The following is a 27,230-nucleotide window of genomic DNA, read 5'->3' as shown; positions in this document are numbered from 1 at the left end:
ATGCCAGGAAGAAAACCGAGTGTCTTTAATATTCTTGGAGATATTGGGGAATTAATAGATTTTAGACATTTAGGATCTACATACTCGATACATCTCAGTAAGTATTTTTTATTTTGGAAGTTGAACAAAGGTTTCATTTATTAATTAAACCAGTGTGAATTTTGAATTTAAATTAGACTAATCTGCACTCAATATTTTTAATATCTTAGACTTATTTGGATATTTCATGTAAAAATAGTTACATAATTTTTAATCTATTTAAAAATAAATTCATTCCTTATTTCCATTTTAAAGGTAATCTTTTTTTTTCCTCCAGATATAACTTCAACATGTTTCTGTCAAATTTCACATTATTCATGACTTGCAGTTCCGAAGAAATGTTAATTTATAACATTGATATTATAATTACATAGTTCATAATATGATAATGAAGCTACTTAAACGAAGAAAAGTCCATTTTATGCGTATAACTAAAATAAACATTAATGCTGCGTTATAATTTTCTTAGACATTCAAAACAGTAGAATTTACTACAATTGATTTAAATTTATATTCTTGTTTTCCTATTAATTATGTGCTGATTTCCTTTAGTATATATAATACATATTCATTAATAATTTAGTGTGAAAAAACCGATTGCTAAAGATTTAGATATAATTGAGTTGATGAATTTTATAGATATTCAAATTTGAATACATATGATATTCATCAAGTCCGGATTGATTCCATCAGTATCTTAGGTGAGAACAGAAAATTAATTTAGATGACATCCCATTTTACTAAATTCTGAAAAACAAACAAAAAAAATCTTCTTCGCAGTATTTGAATAGTAACTGTTTTTTTTTTTTCCTACAGAATTTGTAGATACACTGAGAAATGTATATAACACTTTTCAGAAGAAACATTTGTTCTGTGTCTGGATTTTATACACACCTTTTGTATTCCTTGTCAAAGCTGATGCTGTAAAGGTTCGTATTATATAATTTTGTTGGGTAAGTAAAACCTCTAAGATTTATGAAACCAACATGATTTTCTTTTCGAAAGTATCAAATTCTGAATTTAAACTGTTGCCTTGTTGTTCTTAATCAATATAAATTACTACTCATTTCAGAATTACGTGTTTATCACTTCTTCACGATTTTACTCCGTATAGAGGTGATACACAGAGAATAAGAATGGCATTTCTTTGGAGGCCATTGCTTATCGCGCTTCCTCATTTAGTGATTCTAATAGGACAATAATTTCTTTTTTTTAATAATGGTTCTATTTTGCTGTAATTTGAGTTTACCTGATGTATCTATATATTGCTTAGTATAACATAAACACTTCCTTCATTTATTATCTACTCTCTTTTCCTAGTAAAATCAAATCCGACTTACGCTTATAAGCGAAGAAAATTTTGGCGTCTGAAAACAGACAATATATCGAATTTTTACATATTGTCTAATTATTATATATAACATATAGAATTGCAATAAATCATAAGTGTGTTATAGCAGTAAAGATTCTTTCAAACATTTTAAATAATCAAATACATTATATGGATTGAAATTTTATATTATTGCATTATGGATTTCGAACAAAAGTAAGTTACGAAGAATATCTTCTCTTGAACGATAAACAACACTTTAAATTCATCTTCAGAGCCGACACATAGGCCACAGTGGCCTGGTGGTAAGGTCTCGGCTTTTGGAATAGCGTTTCTCAGATTCTAGATCCGATTCCACCAAAGAGCCGTTGTGTGAGCGAGACTGGTGCAATTTAAAATCGTCGGGATCAAACTTTCACCTGCGTATGAGGTGTGGAAGTTTGGAAAGTGGTGCCAGCTAAGGAGTCATCTGACGCGGCACAAAATTACGTCCCAAAATAGCCCTTGCCTTCCTTTTTAAACAGGGCGTTAATATAACTAAACTTACTCAGAACTGAAATCTAATCTTAGGTTATCCGTCAATGTAATTTTTGGAATCAGCATATTTTTCATAATTGAGTAAAAATTATAATGAATACCAATTTTTTCCAAGTTAAGTTAAAGAAGACATAAAAACAAATGAACTGGAGATCAGAAAAACTGAGATCTGGCATATAATTTTATAGCTGTAACATGAACTGTAAAATAAACATTTAAAAGACAAATATATATTGATAGCAAAGTTAGTTACTTAAAGAAATGGTGACAAATTATTCGTTTTTATTCTGTAGGAAGCCCTGAGTGGAAATAAGATGAAAGAAAAGAGTTGGGTTTATAAATTCGCAAAACCTTTATTTGGTTATGGTTTAGCTACGAGGTAAGTGCTTTATAAATGCCATATATTATTTTAGATTTAGCAACTCATTTTGCGATATCTTTTATTTCAATTAGAACTATTTTGTTAGATTTAGAATTATTATTTTTTTATTCAGTTATTCAAATTCTCCTAATTTTGTATACTTTTATGAAATATATCATGTGTTTCTTGTCTAAGCTGCGTTTATAATATTAGAAAGTCCCTTTAATAAATATACACTGAATTTGTTTATTCCACGAATACGACTTTTTTGTCTGTTTGTAAAAAGAATGGCCCATATTATATTTGGAAAGCTTATTAAATATTTAACATGCAAAAAAATTAATAAATGGCAATTAACTTTTAACTGAAATATATGTTCTTAAATATGGATCAGGATTTGATCTATTTTTTGTAATAAACTCAATAATTAAAAAAAATATGTAAACAATTTTTTAATTGTTTCCTTTCCAGTCCACATGTTACATGGAAGCCACGACGCAAGCTTCTAAACCGTTGTTTCCATCCTGATATTTTGAGAGGATTCTTGCCGGTTTTTAATGAACATGCTCAAGAACTCGTTAAGGTTTTTCGAGAATCTGAAAATGAATTCACTGAAATATTTCATACGATAGCACTTTGTGCTCTGGATACAATTTGTGGTATGCAAACAAAAGCCTTTTTTTTTTGCTTTTACCAGCTGAAAATGTATAGGGTTCACATAGTAACCATATTCATTTTCAGCTGGCTTGCAGGGAATACTGGCTATGCTTATCTTCATTTATCTCTTATGTACAACTTAATATTTATGATTCTTATATGCATTGAATTATGACAGGATTATTGTATTAAGATGACACTTTTTCTCACCTATAGTATATACAAATAATACACAATGAATAGTGAATAAAGTCCCATAGACAACACGAAATAAAAAAGTGATTGCCAAAATTATTTACATTTTAACTTCCGAGGTACATCAACTTCATTTTGTTATTTGTTATTCAAATTTCACCGATTATTATTAGATTTATTTTCTATTAATTATCAGAAATGGAAGAAAATCCTGCAATCATATTTATTATGAAACAATTAAAACAATTTAAATTTCGTCTAAACATTAAAATCTATTATTAAAGTTATGCAAAAATATAAATGCTAATCTAAACAAACAAAAAATAATATTTTTTGTTGCAAATTCGTTAGCTCTAAGCCTAAACAAGTGTTCTGAAGAGGGTCAAACTTATGGAAACATATAAAAATAATGGATATCAGTATTTACACATGCATAAAACCAATGTAATTCCAAGTGTTTCATCTTGATTTTGTACAAATTCAGATAGATAGATAGATAGATTCTGTTTGAAGATCCAGATGTTTTAAAGGAAACATTAATTGTAATTTAATTCATTTAAGATCATTATATATCAATTCAAGATAACTATTTCCCTTAATTCAATATTTATTTAGCCTCAACTTGCTTTAAAAATTTTCTGCTACCGGAATTTCATATCTTAGTCTTATATCTGTTCCCTTTTGTTTTGACTAGATATTTTAATTTTTCTTTCCTATTTCTCTTACAAACTGCAATGCAAAATACCGAGAATACTTTCATATTTATATTTTCATATTATTATGATGCTGAAAACTTACGATTGATAGAAATTGAATAAAAATAAAAAGAAACCTTCTAATATGATAATAATTCTAACCATTCTGATTTCTCATCCTAAAGCTGAAACAGGTGAATTCCCGTTAAATCAGGTACGATTCCAGATGGTTTCGTGTCTTACCTGAATCTTATCAGCATTTAGTACATAAAGAGTTCAGCTATATCTAGCAATTATTAACCAAATCATGCTCATTAAAAAAAATAATAATAATTTCCCAGCTTCAAAGTTCAACAATTTTATTTTGATTTTATTCGTTTTATAATTAAGGTGTGTTATTTCCTTTCATCAAAATAAATAGCAAGTACAGTGTTACCAAGAAGAGGGTTTATCATTTCCGGCGCTCAAGAGTAGCGCGTGTTCCCCTTAATGCGGGCGTCCCTGGTTCAGGTGCTGGTTTGGGCGTGATTATTGTCTACTCTGTGTCTATCTTTGAAATGTGTGAAAAAGCCCCTCCCCCCATATAAAAAGGGGTTGTGCAAGTGAATGCGTGTGTGTCATCTTCATATGAGCTAAAAGTCAGACATCTGCCTTCGGGTATTCAGGGGACTTTGCCACGAGAAGCCACTGCATACTCGGCTTAAATCGCTGACAGTTCTGTTGGCTTGTAAAGTGCCATAAATAACAACAAAAACAATGCTTCTCAATTCAGAGGATTTTAGAATGCATTATGAGTGCGAAATTATGCTAAATTCTATTCACATATAGAGTAGCATTGAATTTAAAGGAAAAGAAATGTTGCGAACATTACTTCATGTGTAACTCTAGTTCCGACATGAATTGACTTAAAGGTGAGAAACTACTTCTTACTAGACATATTTGCCTTCCACGCCCAATCATTGTGTCTAATCTTGAGATCGCGTATTCAATCTCGAATTGCATATTTCGCATAGCGTTATGTAATACATTGTTTAATAAATCAGTCTTAGAGCACTCAAAAATCTAAGATTTTATGGTGGAATTAATAAACCTAGTTTTTAAAAATAATTTCTAAGAGGGAAATCCAGTAAGAATGAGATTATTTGAACGTTAAATATTTTCTTGCAATGTAATTTTAATCTTTCAGTTAGCATAAAAAAGTTTCCCCAATCACTTCAGAAAAAAAATTAATTGTTCTATCAAACAATACTTAAAGATGAAGATGGTTTTATCACCATTTATTACATGGTTCATGATATACTATAAATACGAATTAGGGAAACATAAGTGAATATTTGTACAAATGAATATTTGAAAATTTTGATTATAATCATTTATGAACTTAACCTGTGCTTTCGTAAGCAATTGATGTGCACTTTTTGCTTGAATCGCCCATAGACGGTTACTTTAAATACTATTTCGATATTCTACAATAGTAACCGGCCGGGATAACCTGGTTGGTAGAGCGTCGGATTCGCGTCCCTTAGGTTACAAGTTCGAACCCGGCCGGCCGAAGATTCCCCGCGTGCCTGGTGGCTGACGCGCGTTAAACTGTAGTGGTCACAATGACCTCCATGTCGAGAGTAATACCACTGGGGTTACTGAATCAGGGGTTATCTTTTTCTGATTCTGGTCTAAATTACGATCTCTGAATGAAGTCCGCCCCGTAAAAAGGGTTGTGACGTGTATGTGGCTAAGTCTTTCTCGTGGCCCTAGGTGGAGCTACTATAGAAACAATAGGCGCTCCCCCCAGGCCTAAATCCGCTGTCTTCGAACAGCGGGCTTGCCTATGGCAAGTGCCATAAGAAAAAACAACAACAGTAGTAATAATGTACGTCAAAAGAAAAGTAACATTTGAGAAAAAAAAATGCCTTTATTCTTATGATATTAAACTGAAACATGCATTATTTTTCTACATAATCACCCAGGACTTCAACCCATTTTCTTCAACATTTCACAAGTTTTTTTTTTAATTCATTCGAAAAAAAAAAGGTTTTCGTTTATATCTGAAACCAATTTTGCACTGCGTCAATGACTTCTTCATTGGTTGCAAATCTTCTTCCCTTAAAGCTTTCCTTAATGCTCCAAATATATAAAAATTGCTTGTTTTTTTTTTTTAGTTTTCCGAATCCCAACTCCTTTATTGTTTCAGCCATCCCTTCCTTTATTGTTTCAATGTTGTAGAGCATTTTCTTGCCGGGTGACAGCTTTTTGCCGTTTTCCAAGATGTTTGTATCTGATTACAGATTTCAATTTCTGTAGGTTCAACACCTTACGCAAACAAAAAGCGAATAATAACTCCATTACAACCTTGCTGCAGATTGACAATTGGGCTTCCATAACGATTCTTATCTCTTAACCGAGGAGGTGCGGTATATGCTGCTGACGATGGACTTCCGGTTACCCCTATTCTATATTTACTGAATCAAATGGACTGATTCTGTAGCTTCATGTTTCGTGACCTTCAATACACATGTACTTTATCAAAAGGTTTTAGCAAATGATTTTCTTAACAATTTAGCTAATTCTTTGAGCGACGATAGTAAGACCTCACCTCCCTTTTAGTGTTCCGTTACTAAACAAGGCTTAGCAGAGGACTCTAAAACTTGGTGCTCGAAACATCATCCAACCTCTTGATCCTCGTTATGAAGCAGATCTTCAGAGACTTTTAAATGAGTCCGAAAGTGATCTGAGTGATGAGGATAATAGTATAGAATATTTTTTCAATAAAAGTTCGCATTGGGGTGATTCTAATATATATGTTCGAATATAATTAATTTTTCTAATGAAATTGGATTAAGAAAAATTACCAAATTTGTAAATATACCAAGAGAAATATTTACAGAATTTATAGGCTGATTTTTATTATAATACTTAACCTGTATGTTTAAAATGACCTCGAAAACCGATGATGGCGATAAAAAAAGTTCAATTTTATACATTGTCATTTTTTTTAAATTTTTCATATAATTGTTGAATTTTCCCTTATATTGTTTTCTACGTAGCTTTGTATAGTGTAAAAATATATACGATTTGAAAAATAATATGTCTTTTTAAGAATATTTCTTGTTGTAATATGTAATTTGAGAAAAAAATGTAAGTTCAAACGCCATTACTTTTTTCACTGATAAAATATTTAGAAACAAATTTCTAAAACATATTTATATATCAAGATAAATATCAGTAGAATATATTGGAAGGTTTTCATACTGATATTTTCAATAGAATATTAAATTTGAGAATAAATACCGCAAATCCCCAGTTAAGTCCTGAATTTTCATTTCCCCAGTTAAGGGTTAAATATCTGCTGCACTCCTATAATTAATGTGGGAATAAAAGTGACACGTTGTATAGAGGTGTTGCCGTTTACATTTTTTTAACTCCATTAAAATATTAAAATAGAAACTATAAAAGTCAATTGAAATTTTAATTTTCCTTAATAAATATAGAAGTGCTCTTAATTTAAAACCGTCCTCTGCTTGAACATTGGACATATTAAACCATATGAAAATATACAGCTTGTACATCGATCCTGCAGAAATTTACATTTTTGTCATTACGTATGTCATGAGAAATAGAAACAGTTACCATAATGTCGTATTTTGTGACTTTTTTACACCAACATGATCATTCACTTCACTCGAGCATTAAATCTTATTGGAATAAATAATATGATTAAAATATAGCTAATATATTTGACATAATAAGAGGCTTAAAGTTATTTCCCCTGGCTTACAATTTGGTACAAAATGAGGCTTACCATTATTCTCTAATTATTCTTTTTGAAATCTCCATACACAATTTCTTTTATGAGTAATATTTTTATAATAGAGAAAAGAACAGGCACTTCTTATGTGTTAATGTTATATGATGAATAAAATTCTTTTTTTATATATAATTTCTTTTTTTTATTTTAGAAACTGCTTTCGATGTAAAGCTTAAAACTCTTGAAAATAACGAATCACAATATTCTAATACAGTTCGAAGGTAAGTGAGATACATTGAAAAACTTGTTCGATGATAGCACAATTTTACTCAAATTTTGATTGTTCTAAGAGCTACTTTCATTTCATCTGTTTTATCATCTTTGCTGGCCGTAGTGGCCTGTCGGTAAAGTCTTGGCGGTGGGATCGGAGGGTTTCAGGTTCGAGACGAGATTCCAACGAAAAATTGTCTTGTAAGCGGGTCTAGTGCACGCCTAATCCTTCGGGGATAAATGCGGAAAGGGGAGAAAGCTCAATTCTCGCTATCGTCGTTTGACTGAGATTCAAACTTTATTGGCTCGACTGTTGCGTTGAAACGGTATGTTAATATATCTAAATGAAAATCAGACATATAACCTACATGAAAAAACCTTTGCTTTTAAGCTGGGTAGAATTTATCTGCTTACAGCTCATTCATTTAAAGAGAGATTTATTTATTTCGGCTCATTTAATTTCTTGAATAAGCAAATGTGCAGCCAAAATATTTCTAAATTTGAAGGTTTTAGTGTAGAAGCCAAGCAACTTCAATTCTTCAAATTTTTGGATAAGTATATAAAATACTTGAAAAAAATATAACACCAAAGTTGAGCGAAAATATCAGTTTTGATGGATTTCCTCAGTATTTAATTATATTATAAAAGTACATGAAATTAATCAGTATTTAATATATCGTTAGATTATTTGATACTATTGGACATTAGGTAACTAAATCTTTCTTTCATAGAATGGCGATTCCATATATTTCTAAAAGAAATATCTCACAAATGATGTTTTTGTTTTTTTTTTGATTGAGAAAACTACCTTTTCCAATCTCTCGTTTTCTTTCAATAAACACGTCTATGCATCTGTTATTTTGTCTACTTTTTATTCATTGTAAAACCACGCATTATTTCGCTATATGCATTTAAGTATATACACCATAGCAAATTTATATCTCACAAATATTTTATGTCTTGCATGGACTCTTCAGAGTAATAAACATTAAATATTAAAAAATATATTAAATTTAACCAGATCAATATCAATGTTCTTCAAGATTTCTCGGAATGTAATCACCTCCTTTTTGAAGACCCTTCAATTTCAAGAAATAATATAAATACATTTTATCTATATGAAATAATAAGATATAGTTTCACAAGAATAAACATACAAGACACAAATACACATACATTTACATATATATGTTTGTGTTTAGTTTAAAGATACAATATATGTGTAAGATCCATAAAGTATTTTAAATTGTTAAGTTATTCAATTTTTATAATAATTATTTTAGTTACATATAGAAATATTTCAATTTTAATTGCTAGGTTAAAAATTTTTTTCTTCTTATAAACATCTTTTTGTCTAATTTAATCAGTAAAATGTTTTAATAAATAGTTTTTCGGGATTTAAAAGCTTGGCAGAAAAAATATTATACAATATACGCATCTCAACTTTGTTGAATTTGCTCTTTAAATTAAATACTACAAATTTTTCCCAATTTGTATGTAGTAATCCTATATTTTAATAAAAAGATAAAAAAATAGATAATTTTTGAAATTATTTAATATAAAATTATCACGAAAATCATGAAATGTGCATAAATCTTTAAAAGTAAATTATGTATTAAATGAATTTCTTTTCAGAAAGAAATAACGTTCATTCAAGTTTTTGATTTCTAAAAGTAGCCCATCCCCCAGAACAAAATAAAGCACCTACGAACTACTTAACAATGTAAAGCCTGATTGAAATATAATTGATATCTAGTAAAATAATTTATAAAATAAATGCCTTCAATAAATAATTAACAACTTTCAATAATCCAAATCGATTTTCATTATTTTATTTTCCAACTATACATTTCCTTAAAACACTTTCTGCATCGGTTAAAACTGTTTTTGGGTAGAAAGAGAGAATTAAAAGCATTTTTAGTCACTATTGAGCCCAAAGATGTCTACATTGACATATTTTCTCTATTTCATTCATCGTTATAATGTATATTTTATTTTATTAAAGATAATTTTTATTGTTTTAGTAACACAATGCATAACTTTTTGGTTCTAATTTTTAAAGTTGAATTTATTTCCAAATTTAAAAAAATATATATTGCAATTTGTTTATTTTAATTATGTAAAGTATTAAGAATTAAATTTGGAGAAATATACAGTTTTTGTAGGAAAATTTTTTCTATGTAATATTTTTAAACCTAATTTATTCCTTTTTTTTGTGTAAAGGTTGAGTGAGCTTCTTCTGTATAGATTGTATTCATTTTGGCTGTGGCCAGAGGTCATAGCTTGGAATACGCCACTCGGCAGAGAAGCCAAAGTTCACCTTAAATTCATGAGAGAATTCACAGAAAAGGTATTAAACGAACTAAAATGGTCTCTTTACTTTATATTTGTAAATATTTTGTAAATATTTTAAGTTTTAATAAACTGTTTAGTTTTTCCAAAATGTAGTTAAAAGAATTTTCTGCTTTTAAAATAAAAAAAATACCCTTAATTTTAAAAATAATTAATAATAAATAGTTTTGAATTTAACTTGTTCTTTACAAAAATAATCCATTGAAAAGTAAAAAGGTTTCAAACTCGATGCATTAAAACATAATATATTGAAAGAAAATATCTATATATATCAATTTATCTATCTATATTTCTATATCTACATCCATGTCTATATATTACATACAAGTGTGAGTGTTCATGGATCATTAATCTTAAAAAAAGTAAAATAAGGAGTCGCGAAACAGATATTGAATTAATATACCTGACAATGTAAAGTGATTATCAACAATTACTAAAAAATATCCTTCATTTATTCTCTTTATTGACTGTAAAATATGAAGTAATAATATTAAAAAAAGTAGTGGAAATCAAATAAACACATTTTTGATGAAGTATTATGTAAGAAAGTAAAGGAAATGAAATGAACAAGAATGTAAAGGAAATCAAATAAACTTTGATTAAGTATTTTGCTATAAAAAGTACTTTAAGTGTTAGATGCCAATGTTATGATTGATAGTTGATCGTTCTTGCTTAAAATAATAGATATGTTTCATGATTACCGAAACCACTAAATTTTATATGTACAATTTTATTCACACTTTAAGGTATTATCACTATAAATTTCGTTAATTTTACACAAAGTATTGTAATTGAGTAATGCAAAATAATACTTGTGACGAAATAGAAAATTTATACACCTGCTTGATTTGAGGATCATTTTCTTTCATTGAATAATTAAAATGTTTAGTTTGCTTGAATATGAAACTTTTTCTAAACCAAACTTTCCTATTCTATTTAATTTTAAACCTCACCATTTTGGTAAAAATATTTATTTAAAAAAATATACTTTTGATTTTGACTTTCGTTATATATTTTTATGTATTCTAGTTTTCCCTAACATGTTTAAAAATGATTTCTTGATATAGTAATATCAATCAATGTTAGTAATTCTTCAAATGAAAATAAATATATTTTATTAAAAGAAAACTAACAGATATAGAGTAAACATAATTGATAATTTGAAATTTTCAAGCAATTAACTCACTGTAAATGACACATAATACGTAATAAATATGCAGTTAGAAATTTGTATATTCTGCGCCGATTTTAAACTTGTTTTAATTGAAAGGAATAATTACAACTTATTCAGTTTTTCAACAGAATAAAACTGATGTGAAAATAATAATGGTCTTATGCGAAAATAATTGCTGTGCACTGTATCAATATATAAATATATATAAGAGTGTATAATTATGAAAAAACTAAAAAAAAAACAATTTGGTATTTCTGAAGGTAATTCGTGCGAAGAAAGAGCGCTATTTATCTCTTGGACCTGGAGCTGACAAAGGAAAGCGCCAAGCATTGTTAAATGTACTTCTGAAATTGCACTTAGTTGAACATGAATTGACAGAAGAAGATGTCAAACACGAAGTAGACACATTTGCTTTAGCGGTAAATATTTTTTTTTGTTTTTTTGTTTTTCCAAATGAAATTTTAATGTGTTTTTTTTGATAAGAAGAAAGTATTAAATTTTCTTATCTAAAATTTCTTTAAATAAAGAAGGTACAAATCTATGAATCCCGAAAGATCTCAAACCCCCATTTAACAAATTAAGGCGGGCGTCCAAAACACCCGAATGTGATTGCGAAATTGCCTGCGAATTTCTTTCAACGTGAGTATTGACTATGTGTCATGCATTCTATTTTGGTTCAGATTTTCACCCAGATGGACTTGAGGGACGGGGTGGTTTTTGAAATATTTCAAAAGATGCCCGAGCATATATATACTTAACAGCTATAGTTTAAGCGAGATTATCTTATAGAAATGTCATAAGAAAAGAAAAAGGGTTGTCAATGCGGTGATTGTGGATTTTTCTTATCATCCGAGAGAAATTATTCAGAGGAGTAATCTGGTTGGCGAATCAGAAAACTTGGTTTCTAAATTACGATCGAGGAAAGGCAGTCTAATAATTTTTTTATTCGATTTAAGGAGAGAGGTGGCCGTTCATCTATCAATTATACATCTAACACCTATTTTCAGACATGAAATCTGAGAATATCACTTTTCTAAGGAACAAAATATGTTTTATTCGATACATAAAGAATCACCTGTAAAGTAACAAAAAAAAAAATACTCACGATTGTGGCTTGTTGGGCTAAAATATATTACAAAGACAAGTATATACGATGAAACAGTAGACATCTTTACGAAATCCCTAATTTGATTTGTCTACAGCTCAAAAATAAACTATGCATAATATCTTAAAATTAACTTATTGTACCTGCTGACACCTTTAAAACATTTGAGGAATAAATTTTCGTTGTTGCAAACGTTTTCCGTGAACGTGTCTGAAATTGTTTAAAATTATTATATTTAGATGTCAGGATAATTTTTAATCAAAGGTGAATTAATAAACTCTTGTTGACGAATTCACTTATATTTAAATATTTAAAAACGAAGTTGCGGTCTGAAACATAGTCATGCTTAAAGGGGTTTTTTTTTTTTTTTCGCTTAGCTATTTTTTTTTTATTTGCAAACTTCTGATTGTGTATTATCATTTTAATTCAATGCAATTTTTTATATTTAAGTTATATATTTTTAGGACAATGAGTATTGTGAATCTTAAATTTTTGGACTTGCATTGGGACACAAAAAAAGAAATAGTAATAATATATATTTAATATATACTGAATATATATAATATGCTCTATTAAATAATATGACAATCAAAACTGCCATATTTTCCTTATTTAGTGTTATTTTTTTTAAAAAAATGCGATTATAGTGAAAATATACACAAAAATAAACGTATCTTAGATATTTCATCATAAAAATTAAAAATTAATATTCTGCATATAAAAAAAAACAAGGGTATATCAGAAAATCGTATGAACCATAAAATATCTGCTTCCATTCGAATATATCTATAGATTTACAAAAAAATTAACTGGTTGAAAACTTTTTAAAACTCAATGGAAATTTTTGAATCATTCGGAATACTCACTAGATTGATTTTTAATTGTCAGACTTCTACATATATCACTCATTCTAATGTCTTTGTACAATAAAACACTCAATACAAATCAGTCTCTAAATCTTTACTTTGTTCGGTAAAAGCATGCTTGCTCAAGTAAAAAGGACTCCTTGTGAACGGAATTATGGAACTCCTTTTGAAATAGAAAGTAATAAGAAATAAATAAATAAAAGTAATATTGATTAATTGGTTTTAATTATTCCTACATAAATAATCTTTGAAAAAACAACATCATGACATAAGTGAAAATCCACTGCCCAATCAAAGTAATATTGATTCATTGATTTTCATTTGCTATAAAAAGAATGATTTTTGAAAAGAATACATCATTACACAACAGAAATTTCATATTACAATTATTTAAGTGTACAATTTATATTCTGTAGAGGATATTATATCAGTTATTGAACTTCTGGTATTTATAATGTGTGTCTCAAATTGTTTTCATTGAACTGTAAAATCTCGTATTTAATTTTTACGTTTAGGGCCATGATACAGCAGCAGTTACTGTTACCTGGGCACTCTACCTCATAGGTCTTAATCCTGATGTCCAAGTAAAAGTTCACGAAGAACTCGATAGAATTTTGGGCGAAAATATTGATAAAGATGTTACTGAAAAAGGACTTGAATGATCTCTGTTATCTGGATTGTGTCGTAAAGGTTGGTCAAATTTTAGTATTTTATATATCATTAATACAGTTTTTACATATAATGAATATCTAATGTATAATTGAAGGCTTGAGAATATTCTAATAATTAAATGACAGGTTATTATCAGAAGCAAAATTAACTTACGGAAGTTACTCAAAAAGGTGGTATTTTATATCACATTAAACCAAATGGTTAAAATGACAGAAAGAGTAATCATAGCAAATAAAGAAATAATATCATCAAAATGGATTAGGAAAAATTATATGTTCGCATATATGCTTTATACCACAGAAAGATAATGGTTGAAATTTGAAATAAGCTAATATTTATAAATATGCATATGCTCTAAAATGTATGTGCATATTGAATTTCATTTATGCAATACTCAATTTCTTGCATATATTCATATCAAATCAAAGAAACATTTTGACTTTTCTCGTCAGTTCAGACTGCCTTCGATTGATTTGGTGAGCAATACACTGAAGCAATTGAACGGAAAATCCTTATTTAGTAACTTATTACAGGGTGACTTCTATTACAGGGTGCTTTAACCCGGACAAACAACGTTTACTATAACTTGATTCAAAATAAATAAATTAACAAAATATCACCCCCACTTTATATTGCCGAATTGTGTTTTGGTCCATGGAAATTTAGCAACTTCCCACTGGTAGATTTCTTGTTTTATTTCAACGCCCTTATCCCCCAAAACCAGAATTGTTTTGCCGATTGCGCAAATTCCTACCCAGACCATGACCGACTTTGAATTATTGCGATATTCAACTTTTGCTGAAGTGCTTGGAACGACTACATACTAGATCCTATACTTCTAGAAATTATGAGTTATTGGACGGTAAAGGGCTTCTCATTAGTGAAAAGGAATCTCTCTCAGAACTGACTTGTGGCCTCTATCAAACGTTTTCGGCATCTTTGGAGCTATACGAGTTTTTTTTCTTCAGTGAGAAGCTGAACATTTTGGAACTTATTAGGCATTAGTTCAAGTTCTGTTTTTGCCATTCGTTGCACTCATCGATCCCTTATTCCAATTCACAAGCGTACTTTCATATGATAACCCTAGCATTTCACTGAATTCGTTTTTTGATACCATTAGGGCTTTAAAAGTGTTCATCATACGATTTTGTTCCCTTCCTGGACTTTGACCATCATTGCCAAGCTTTTTGAAATGAGAGATTGCATCAGACACTGTTTACCAAGGTACAGTAAGCAAACGAACAACTTCATACAGTTTGTTTTCCAAGTCTAAAACAGCATATCTTTTGCTTGGCATGGTAAAAAAGCAAAACTCAGTATGTAAGGTAAAAGATGCATTGTAAAAAATGTTATAATTGAATTGGTTGACAAAAAGAAAAGAAAAGAAATTAATTAATTTCTATTTTTTAATGCAATAACTTTCACCGAAGTTTTTTTTTTTTTTTTTTTTTTTTTTTTTTTTTTTTTTTGCCGCATTCTGTATTATGGTCAGACCACAAAGTCTATTCAGTGAAGTTATGGACGTCCTCCTGAGTCATCTGGATATCTGCATATATCTCCCTTTTTTTTTAATATTATTGATTGATTTCCTATGACGCGTGCTCGTTACAGATGCTCGCCTTGACGGATTTGGGAAAAAGGAGGTTTCCTAAGAACACTGATAGGATGTCTAATCATACATCTAAGGTATTATCTAAGCTCAGACCTCTTTTGTATTAATAACGTCTCAAGAACACGGGCTTCCATTGTGGTTTTGAAGGGGCAGGGCTTTCTTAGTTTTCTTTTCTTCGGAAATTTCAGTATTCTTAGATATCTGTATTAAAATAGTCTCTGAAATGGGACATTTAACGATTAATTAACTAGTTTAGTTAATTATTTATATCCTTTTTAAAGGAGACCCTTAGACTGTATCCTGCTGTACCAGCGATCGGAAGAAACGTCGAAGAAGATACCACCATTTGTAAGATTTTCTTTTTTGTTATTGTTGTTACGTTTATAGCTAAAAATGCATATTTCTCGACCATAGTTTAGAAAAAAATATCGGAATACAAGATTTTCAAAAATTTCATTTATCTCTTTTATTCTAAAAACTAATAAAAGTTGAAACAGAACAATTTTGGATTTTTTTGGTTATTATATAGAAGTAATAAAATATATTACTGCAATTCTCTTTTATTTAAATTCAAATTAACACCATTTTTATAAACGCGAATTGGAAGCAAATTTCGTATTTGCATAAATGAATTTAAGTAATGAAATTTTTACCTAATTCCTAAAGCACCAGAAATTTGAAATTTCATATTCTTCTGCATGTTTTGAGAAAATATATCTCAGAATATAATTTTATTAATTGATATTGTTAAATTTTGATTACATATCAGTGTTATCTTGTTTAATGAATTATAGAAAATATCAAAATTATCTCATATATCTTAATGAATTATAGAAAATATCGCAATATTTGATGCAAATATCATCTGATCGTGCATCCCTAAACCTTTCAGGGTCTTATTAAAAATGTCACGTAAAAAAATTAAAGTTCTAACCCTCAAAATTCATTCTAAATAATTTTTCCGTCTTTGGATTTCTCACAAGAAACTTTTAGCTATTTATCAATATTTGTTTGTCCCTTGATTATCTCCCAACAACCTTCCACAACTCTTGTTGTCATCCGACCTTTCTTCCATTTGCAATGTCATCATGAAGTTGGTTACTTATCCCATATTTTTTAAATGCTTGCAATCGGTCTTTGTAACTCTGATTGTCACAGAAATATTTTTTACAATAAAACACAAATTTGACATTCTTTCGTAGTGACACTCACGCACACACACATCTCTCGTCTCTCTCATATACAAACAAAGAGATATATATATGGTATATAGATATTGTTACAAAATTTTTCTATACAGCAAAATACCGTCTATCAATCGTAATGCCGCAGCACATTTAATTGCTATAGTTCAGCAGCTTTCTTGCTGTCTAATCCTCCAGTTTCTCTACGTGTCGGCGACTCCGACTCCTCTCACACCACTTGTGACGATACACACGACGACTCGGACGATCCACACAACAACAACAACCTCGTAGCTTCTGAGTGCCCGTCTTTTATAGTTCCGGGAGGCGGGGCTAGAATCTTCTGACCAATCAGGGCGTACCTGGCTGCATCTCGGTTGTTAGTGGATGGATCTTGAAAGTTCTCGAACTTTCCGGTACTATCCATTTAGTCACCAAACTCGCCAAATTTATCGCCAAGCCGCCAAATGCTCGCCAAGTCTGTCGCCAAGCTCTAAGTTCATTGATCTCAGCACGTACAGGACCGATCGTACAACGGTCTTTCTTGCGATGACTCTATTCGTGCCGGGTAGCAATATTATAGGTTCGTAACAATATATATAATATTTATGTTTCTGTATGTATTATAATTTGTGTATGCATTATGGTTTTTATGTCTGTATTATAAATCATATAATTTGAAAGCCTAAGAATAAGGTCGATCTCAACGATTTGCTTTCAAACGAATTACATTCTTTCAAAAATTGGTTTAAAAATTATTCTGTCTGATAAGGACACTAGACACAAATGTCCACTTTGTATCAGTGAAAATCATCGATGGAAGCATTTTCTCCGTGGCAAATTATTCTCTAAAGAAAAATTGCACGGACTTTCCCTAAAATATATTAAAATATTATTAATTAATATAGTACTAATATTAATGTAGTAATATATTAATATTGTACTAATTTTATTAATATAGTAAAGTATATTTTAGAAAACATGAAATAATTTCCAAATGCATATGAAACTATTTAGTCAAAACACACATGGGAACTTTCATTGAAAATAGAAGTGTATTTTCTTTTATAGAAGTGTATTTTCTTTTTTAATCGTAGTGTATTTTCTTTAGATATATTCATTAAATCTTAAGATTTATGTACATAAATCAGTGTCTGAGAAAATCACATTCTTAATTTCCAAATAAAAGGAAATTCGTCAAGTAAAAGGACATGGATTTAAAGATATTTTTGATTTGTTATAATTATTTTTATTATTTCTTTAGTATATGAAACGTTCGAACGCCTTTAATATGTTTTTATAATAAAGTGACAAAAAAAAACCGGCTTATAAATAAATGTTAGAACAACTGGAGAAAACGCTACACACCGTCTGAGGAAAAGTTAAATCTGGGTTTTAAAAATTATTTTTAAAAGTGAATACATAATTATGCACCGATAAACTACTTCAATAAATGGATAGTATCAAACATTTAAATTCTTGTTCAAAGTCTCGTGTAAAATTTTAGAGCAATTTATTTCTAGAAAAGATTTATAACATTTGAATAATTAGTAAAATACATTCATTTTTTGAGAGTGCAAAGTAATTTGTATAAAAGTATTAGGTTTTTAAGCATTACTTATTTGAAATTCTGTATAGAATTATTTCCAACCACCTTTTGAAGATAACTGAATTATATTAAAATTTTTAACCTTTTAAGTACTCATTTATGAAACAGCATTCATTTTTAGGCGGATACACCCTACCCAAAGGAGCAACTTGCGTTTTCTGCAGTTACTTATTACACAGAGACGAAGACGTGTTTCCCGATCCAGAAAAGTTTGATCCAAATCGGTTTTTACCAGAAAATTCCATAAAAATACCTGAATTTGCCTATATACCTTTTTCTGCTGGTCCAAGAAATTGTATTGGTAAGAGACATTTAACAATTGTAAGCATGCATTTTTAAGGCCGGTGTGTATATTTTGAATAACTTCATTTATATCCTTCATATATATATATATCCATATATATATATATATATCCATATATATATATATATATATATATATATATATATATATATATATATATATATATATATATATATATATATATACAAAGAGTGTTCAAAGGAAAAGGTACGGAACGACACTGAGGATATAAATGAAGTTTTTATTTAAAATATACCTCCCGGCCTGAGTACAACGATCCCTTTGATTAACGAGCCAAAGGATTCTTTGTTCCCAGAATTTCTGTGACCGCGACGAGACATTCCTTCACAGCATTCTCATGGAGCAGAACTACACCTTCCGTGACTAACCTCGGTCTTTTATTCTTGATGGACCTGCGTAGTTTTCGGAGTTTCTCATAGTACTCATCGGAGTTAATGGTTCTTCTGTGCTCATGGAATTGAACAATTATCGTACCTAGGACGGCGCTGTTTATAAGAGCCTCTGGTCTCTTCTGCGCATGCGGGCATCCGCGCATGCTCCGATCTACGCCTGAGAATCCGATCGTAACCCAAAATGTCTTGATACGTATATATATATATATATATATATATATATATATATATATATATATATATATATATATATATATATATATATACAAAGAGTGTTCAAAGGAAAAGGTACGGAACGACACTGAGGATATAAATGAAGTTTTTATTTAAAATATACCTCCCGGCCTGAGTACAACGATCCCTTTGATTAACGAGCCAAAGGATTCTTTGTTCCCAGAATTTCTGTGACCGCGACGAGACATTCCTTCACAGCATTCTCATGGAGCAGAACTACACCTTCCGTGACTAACCCCGGTCTTTTATTCTTGATGGACCTGCGTAGTTTTCGGAGTTTCTCATAGTACTCATCGGAGTTAATGGTTCTTCTGTGCTCATGGAATTGAACAATTATCGTACCTAGGACGGCGCTGTTTATAAGAGCCTCTGGTCTCTTCTGCGCATGCGGGCATCCGCGCATGCTCCGATCTACGCCTGAGAATCCGATCGTAACCCAAAATGTCTTGATACGTATATATATATATATATATATATATATATATATATATATATATATATATACAAAGAGTGTTCAAAGGAAAAGGTACGGAACGACACTGAGGATATAAATGAAGTTTTTATTTAAAATATACCTCCCGGCCTGAGTACAACGATCCCTTTGATTAACGAGCCAAAGGATTCTTTGTTCCCAGAATTTCTGTGACCGCGACGAGACATTCCTTCACAGCATTCTCATGGAGCAGAACTACACCTTCCGTGACTAACCCCGGTCTTTTATTCTTGATGGACCTGCGTAGTTTTCGGAGTTTCTCATAGTACTCATCGGAGTTAATGGTTCTTCTGTGCTCATGGAATTGAACAATTATCGTACCTAGGACGGCGCTGTTTATAAGAGCCTCTGGTCTCTTCTGCGCATGCGGGCATCCGCGCATGCTCCGATCTACGCCTGAGAATCCGATCGTAACCCAAAATGTCTTGATACGTATATATATATATATATATATATATATATATATATATATATATATATATATATATATATATATATATATATATATATATATATATATATATATATATATATATATATATATATATATATATATATAAAATAGTAATAAAAACCAATTTAATGGGAAAAGAGTAACAAAATTAAACCAAATAAAATAAGAATCCGTCTTGAAAACTTTTTCAAGGGTCACCCTCAGGTAGGGATTCAAAAAAAGAGATTTTTTTTCTGCGAGGAAATACAGACTGAGGTATTTTTTTTTCTGTGAGGAAATACGGGTTAAAAAGTCCATTTTTGAATCCCAAACAGAGGTTGACATTTGAGAAAGTCTTCAGGCTGGATTCTTATTTTATTTGTATTAGTTTTAATAATTTTTTTCCCTATTAACTTGGTTTTTATTACTATTGTCTTGATTCATCTGTGTTTTGGTAACAGCTGCATTTGCGCTCTCTAAATACAATGGTGCATTTTCGGTTTTTTTAATTTTTACTTTGAGCCAGAAATAACTTTTCAGTTGCGATTCCGAAATAATCCAGTTTCGTTCCCAAAATATTTTTAATTTTAGATTATTTCAATTATAGGTATTAATTACCTTCTGCTAATATTTTTGGTTACTATATATATATATATATATATATATATATATATATATATTGCATTTTCTTTGCTAAAATTTATTATTTTTACAAACACACACACACACGCCCGCACACACTTATTCTCTTTATAATGATATATTAATTCTATTACCACACAAATATTTTCTACATTTTCAATATTTTTGAAAACACTTTTTTGCCACACAATTTATAAGATTGTCTTCGATGTTATGATTGAAATTCAAGCTTATTCATCAAACACATTCAATAATACGCTTTTCCCTTGTATTGTTATTTAATGTTTTTAGTTGCTTTTGCCCAATATTAACTAAATTCAAGATGGATGTAAATTTTCACTTTTATTTTGTAATAATATATAATTTTTTAATTTCTAGCAAAATAATTCAATTTATCTCACTTTTTCTCTTAACAGATAACAAGCTAATATCTTTTTTTAAAGTGTTCCATATAAGTAGATTCACACCCTAAATAGTCAATAACCTGGGTAAACACGCTGGCTATTATTGAAAGCTAGTTTAGTAACAAAACGTAAAAAGTAAACTGAATATAAATTATATAAATATCCCTTTCAACAATATTAAATATACAAATTAGCAAAAGCTGAATTTTGATTCTTAGGTCTCTGTTAAAATTATTTAGTAAACAATGTATGATCAATAAGTAACAAGAATTCACTGGAAACAAAAAAAAATATATTTTTAAATGAAATCACTAAATCTAAAAGGTAAGGAATATTTAATGACAAAAGTGTATATGTGGAGGGCTGACTTCAAATTCTTCTGAATACATTCTTTCAGAAATGTCATATTAAATATACCATGGGGAGGGTAATTTATATTTGCTGTGATTAGAAAAAAAGACCTGTAAACGAAGCAAAAAAAAAAAAATCTTTATCAGGAAAAATGGAAACGATGCTTCTTGTATTTTCGATATCTTTTAGAAATTGTATTTACATAAAAAAACACATAAATTTGCATTTTATGCTTTTGTTAATATTCCTTTTATATTACCGATTAATTCGTCATGGGTGTACAATCTTTAAAGATTGAAATGGGATGTAGTTGAGAACGACAAAGATTATTTAGATTAAAGTAGTTTAATTCATATCAAAATACGACAGATTAAAATGAGTAAAGACTTATGCTTATATAACTCAAAACTGAATAATAATTGAGCATGAACTATAAAAACTAACTGTCTTTACATGGCCTTGCCGTGTTAATCTATCCCATATATATAGGAATGAAAAATTAAAATACATTCACTTTTACATTTGAATAATTTATGATTCAGATTCTTAAAGACTTTAATCTAATATCTTTCTTACCAAAGATTTCAAATAAATGAAATTTGTGATCTCAAATTTCGCCCACATATGTGAAGTTTGCTAAACGCTTCCACTCACTAACAGAATATGCCGTTGCCAACACTCATATAAAGAAATAAATAGAATTTTGAAAATATTTTTGGTTATGTTTATTAATTTAATTTTTAAGAAAATATTTTTGGATGAAAGTAAATTTTATGCTCTGCATTTACATAGCATTAAACAAATTTAGTTTTCGTAACATCTAAATTTTTAGCTAATAGCGAATTTTATAAATAATAACACGAATTGCAAATATCGCAGAGATATTATTGCTCATTATTTCGGTCTCTCCTTTTTTTTTTTTTTTTTCTTCTTTCTGTGGCATTACGCAAACCATTCGCTAAGTGAAATTGAGAAAATGCACGGAAAATTTCTCAGAATCTTGTATTGATAACAATGATTTTATTCAGTTTTATTACCGTTATTTGATTTCAATGTTAAACAGCCCTTCTTACAGTAAATTTATCATTTGTGTTATTTTTTTCAATAAAAAAAATATAAATTAGTGTTGAAATATGGCATTGGAATGATGTGAAGGCGATATTAATCGTGATGATGAATCAGTTGAAGAATCTGATATCTAAAAAATTACCAATGAAATTTTCGACCACATAAACTAAGATATGCAAGATTTTTGCTTCAAAAGAGAAGTATTTTTAAGGAATAAATATTGATGGACCATAAATTAAGAAATATAAATATTTTTCAATTTTATTGAATTTATTACTTTTGCTTCTTTTCTTCCAGAAATCATCGAATTAGGAACAAAGGAACTGAATTGAACATATTATATTAATGGAATGCATGAACGGGATGTAATTTTTAAATAATTAAAAGTGCTATTAGCAACTGCATTCACTTTTGGGGATTTCGAGTTGCATGTATTATTAAATAAAAACTAACTTCGGTGACCGACATAAATATATTACATTCAAGATTCAGTTTTACAAGATTCTATATATGTCTCCACTAAAAAAAAGGATCTCAATCATTATCTTTCTTCTTCATATACTATTTCAAAGTTTAGTTATGAAAAGCGTATTTATTTACAAAATTTATTTATTTTGGTCTCTTTTATCTTAATTTAAATTTGCAATTCTTGTAAATAATTTAATAACTATTTTTCCCAATGCTGCCGTGAATTAGTAACAGAGGTTAAATGTTAAAGTGCGTCAATCAATTATTTTCAAAAACAATTAATATGCTTTTTACAATAATGTTCTATTTTAATCTATATAAGATATTTTTACTGTATTTAGGGTACAAATTCGCAGCAATGGAAGTTAAGATTCTTCTTGCAACAATCTTGAGAAATTTCACTGTTGAATCTTTGGAAGAAAGGGACAAAGTTCTACCAGTAATGCAAGTTGCATTACATCCCTCATCACCAGTTTATGTCAAATTTCGGTCACGGTCAACACATGTGATTTGAAGATCATTGTATTGCTTATCTGGAATAAAAAATGACGAATAAAATAATGATTACTTTTAGCGTCACATAAATATATAATGAATTCAAAAATGTTTACACTTACTATTGTTTAATGAGGATATATATTTTAATGCGAGTGAGTTATATTTTTATCATAATTCTTTAAATTTTAAAGTAATTTATAAAAATGTATGTAATTTGTAAAGTGCAAATATGTATTTTAATGATTTAAAAGTTACTTGTAATTCTGATATTTTATGCTACAAATGCTGAGAATAAAAAACACAAATTATTTTTACAGCATTATAATATTTTTAAATTATATATTTATTGATTAGAATCTTGTTTCCATGAAATGTTTGCATTTTTCTACTTAATTTTTAAGTATTTTTAATAATATATATATTTTTTATAAGAAAAGATTAAAATCTTTTCAATTTTGACGAACATATTTTATGACAGATTTTCTTTTATTTTTGATAGAAAAATTATATCCCATTTATTTTTGAATGAATAGAAAATGAAAACGGGAATTTCAAAGGGAGGGAGATTTTCCTTTATTTAGAAATTTGTTATCGACTAAACAATTCCATAAATGCGAATGTACAGCATTAATTGAAGTTACACAGCTGAATATGTCGGTATTTCATCTAATTTTTTGCGTTTACGTGTACTTAAAGGTTCTCAAGAGGCCTTTTCTTCCTTCAAGTTTACTTTCTATTCTATTTCTGTTTTCTTTTACCCACTGCCATCCTTAGCTTGCAAGCGAGAGAGCCTATTTTGAGAAGCAATAGCTGATCTTTATACCTCTTCATCGGAAAGCCTAACTCGACAGATCCATTATATAGATGAGGCAATGTGATGCCAGTTTTTCAAACTAATGGTTGATAATAAGCCTTCTTATTATATTTATTATCATTATCATTTTCTTTATTTTCAAATAATGACATTAAATTGATTGATTTGATTGATTTAATTTGAAAAATACATATTAGTAAATATAAATCAGTATTAAATTTAATTAATTTACAGAATGCTTACTTTATATATCTGTTGAGAGTGTTTAAAGAAAAGCTGCATTATATTTGAAACAAGAAAAATATTATAATTTTTAAAAATTATAAAAATTTTCATTAATTAAATGTAATATAATTTAATATAGAAAAATTATAGAAAAAATGATGAAAACGCTGTGGTTTTGTAGTAATTTCAAATTTGCTTTGGAATTTGAAAACCAATAACAAATTAATTATTGAAAACCTTAACATTTTATTTATCAAAATGATACGGTTAAAATCATAACATGATTCTTCTAGTTCAGTAGTTAATAGATCATTAATATCTTACATTAAATATTACAAATATTGTCTTTTATTAAAACCCTGTTATCTTTCTTTCAGAACTAATTAGATTCTAAAGATAAATAGATTTCCATTGAAAAAGAAATGAAATTTAAGATTGTTTTGACGTTATTTTCACTTAGTAAGATTTGCGGAGTGAATAATCAATGTATTCTCTCCAGGAACAATTTCCTACAATTGAATTCAACCATCACTCTACTCGCTTTTATAAAAACATAAATTAAGAATATATATTTAATCCCAATTTAATAAGATGGGAAAATATTAATGGCAACATTGCACTTTTGAAATTTTAATATTCTTTCATTGTTTTGGAATTGTTATTCTTTCGATGGAAAGTTTTATAGTATTTAAATTAAAACGCGAAAGGAAAGGAATCTTAAACATTATCAAAATGTTGCTCATGCACAGTTTCTAGGAAAAGAAAGGATTTTGGTTTGATCTGTCTATAATCCTTAATTTAAATTTCAATAGGATTCAAATGGTGCTGATGCATTCTTTGAAATTCAGGAATTTCGTATAATTTATTTTAAAATACTAAAATTACTTACAAATACAATTTATTCATCTTGTTATGAATGTAATGATTATAAGTTTGGTAATACCAGCTTGAATATTTAATTCAATAAATTAATTGGCAAACTATATTTTCATTTAAGAATTCAGATTTTTTAGTTCATCTTTTTTCCTTGCCTGTAGTATGCTGTTGGAAAGATCTGAAAATAATGAACAATATTTGGAAATCTAAAGCTTATTCAAAATTCATATCGTGTCCAAAGCTGTCTTTTCTCTTTTATTTCTCTCTATAAGGAACAAAAATTACTAAAAGAATATTATAATTATTATAGATATGTCTTATAAATTTACTGCACATCAAAATATTGTCGTATAAAATACTATTAAATATGATCGTGAAAATATTTTAATTAGCAAAATTACATTGCCACAATTCAAAGCAACATTTCACTGTAATCAAGACAACAATTACTTCAGAATCAAAAGTGTCCTCAAATATTCATTAATTCCGGCATATTTAAATAATTTGTTTATGGAAATGATTAAATGAAGAAATGGTTTAGCATTTTATCTTAATTTAAAATTAAAATATTAATACTTTTAATACACAATTATTTTTGAAATTTATTCTTAATTGGTATCCTGGGTCAAAATTTGATTATTCTCTATTAACGAAAGTATTATATGAAGCAAAACTTTTAATGTAAAATATATTATCGTGAATATTTGGAATTAACAAAATTAAATTGCGATATTTTAAAATTAATATTGCATTGTAATGAAGATAGTAATTACTTCATAATAAAAAAATGTCCTCACATATACATTAATTCAGGCATTCATAAAGAATTTGTGGTTTAAATCGTTAAAATGAATAAATCTTTAAGCATTTCATCTTAATATAAAATTTTGAAGCTTACTTTTTTATTAAAGAATAATTTTTGAAAATTACTCTCAATTGATACCAATTGACAAAATTAGAAAAAATTATATTATCAGAAAAATATTTTAGTATACTTGTGTTTTATAAATATTTCTTTCCGGGATCTAATAATTCACTCATTAATCTTCCTTAAATGGTGGCTCATACTTTCGAGAAGGGTATTTAATCAATTATCTTACAAAGTAGAAAGTGCGAAATATGTTTCAAGAACCTTAAACTCTATCATCGAAAATACAAAGGTGACAAATTTAATATATTTAATATTTTAATATGTAAAATTTGTTAAATTAATCAAAAAAATATTTAATTAATTAATTTATTATTAAATATATATATATATATATATATTTATTATTAAATATATATATATATATATATATATATATATATATATTAAATATAGTATATTTAATTATTATTAACACTTTCAATGTTTAATATATTTTAATTATATAAATAAAATTTTATAATTTAATGATGATTAATTGTAAAACATTACTAATTATTTTGTTCCTCGTTCTTCTTTCTGAAAATATAATTTAAACATCATTTCAGTCATTCCAAAATTTTGAAATAGGTTTATGATTATGTATTAATATGAATATTCATAAAACAAGATGAGATCATAGATATTGAATTTTGATGCATATTGCTCAGCTTTAAATTAAGCTGCTTTTGACAAA

At 28.4% G+C, this 27,230-nt stretch overlaps 1 pseudogene; it reads left to right on the top strand.

The window, feature by feature from the left end:
* Positions 1-23,727, top strand: LOC129980665 (cytochrome P450 4V2-like; annotated as a pseudogene).
* Positions 23,728-27,230: the final 3,503 nt, after the last annotated feature.

This window comes from Argiope bruennichi, chromosome 8, assembly GCF_947563725.1.
Source record: "Argiope bruennichi chromosome 8, qqArgBrue1.1, whole genome shotgun sequence".
Lineage (NCBI taxonomy): Eukaryota > Metazoa > Arthropoda > Arachnida > Araneae > Araneidae > Argiope > Argiope bruennichi.
This window is presented reverse-complemented; position numbering and strand designations above follow the sequence as displayed.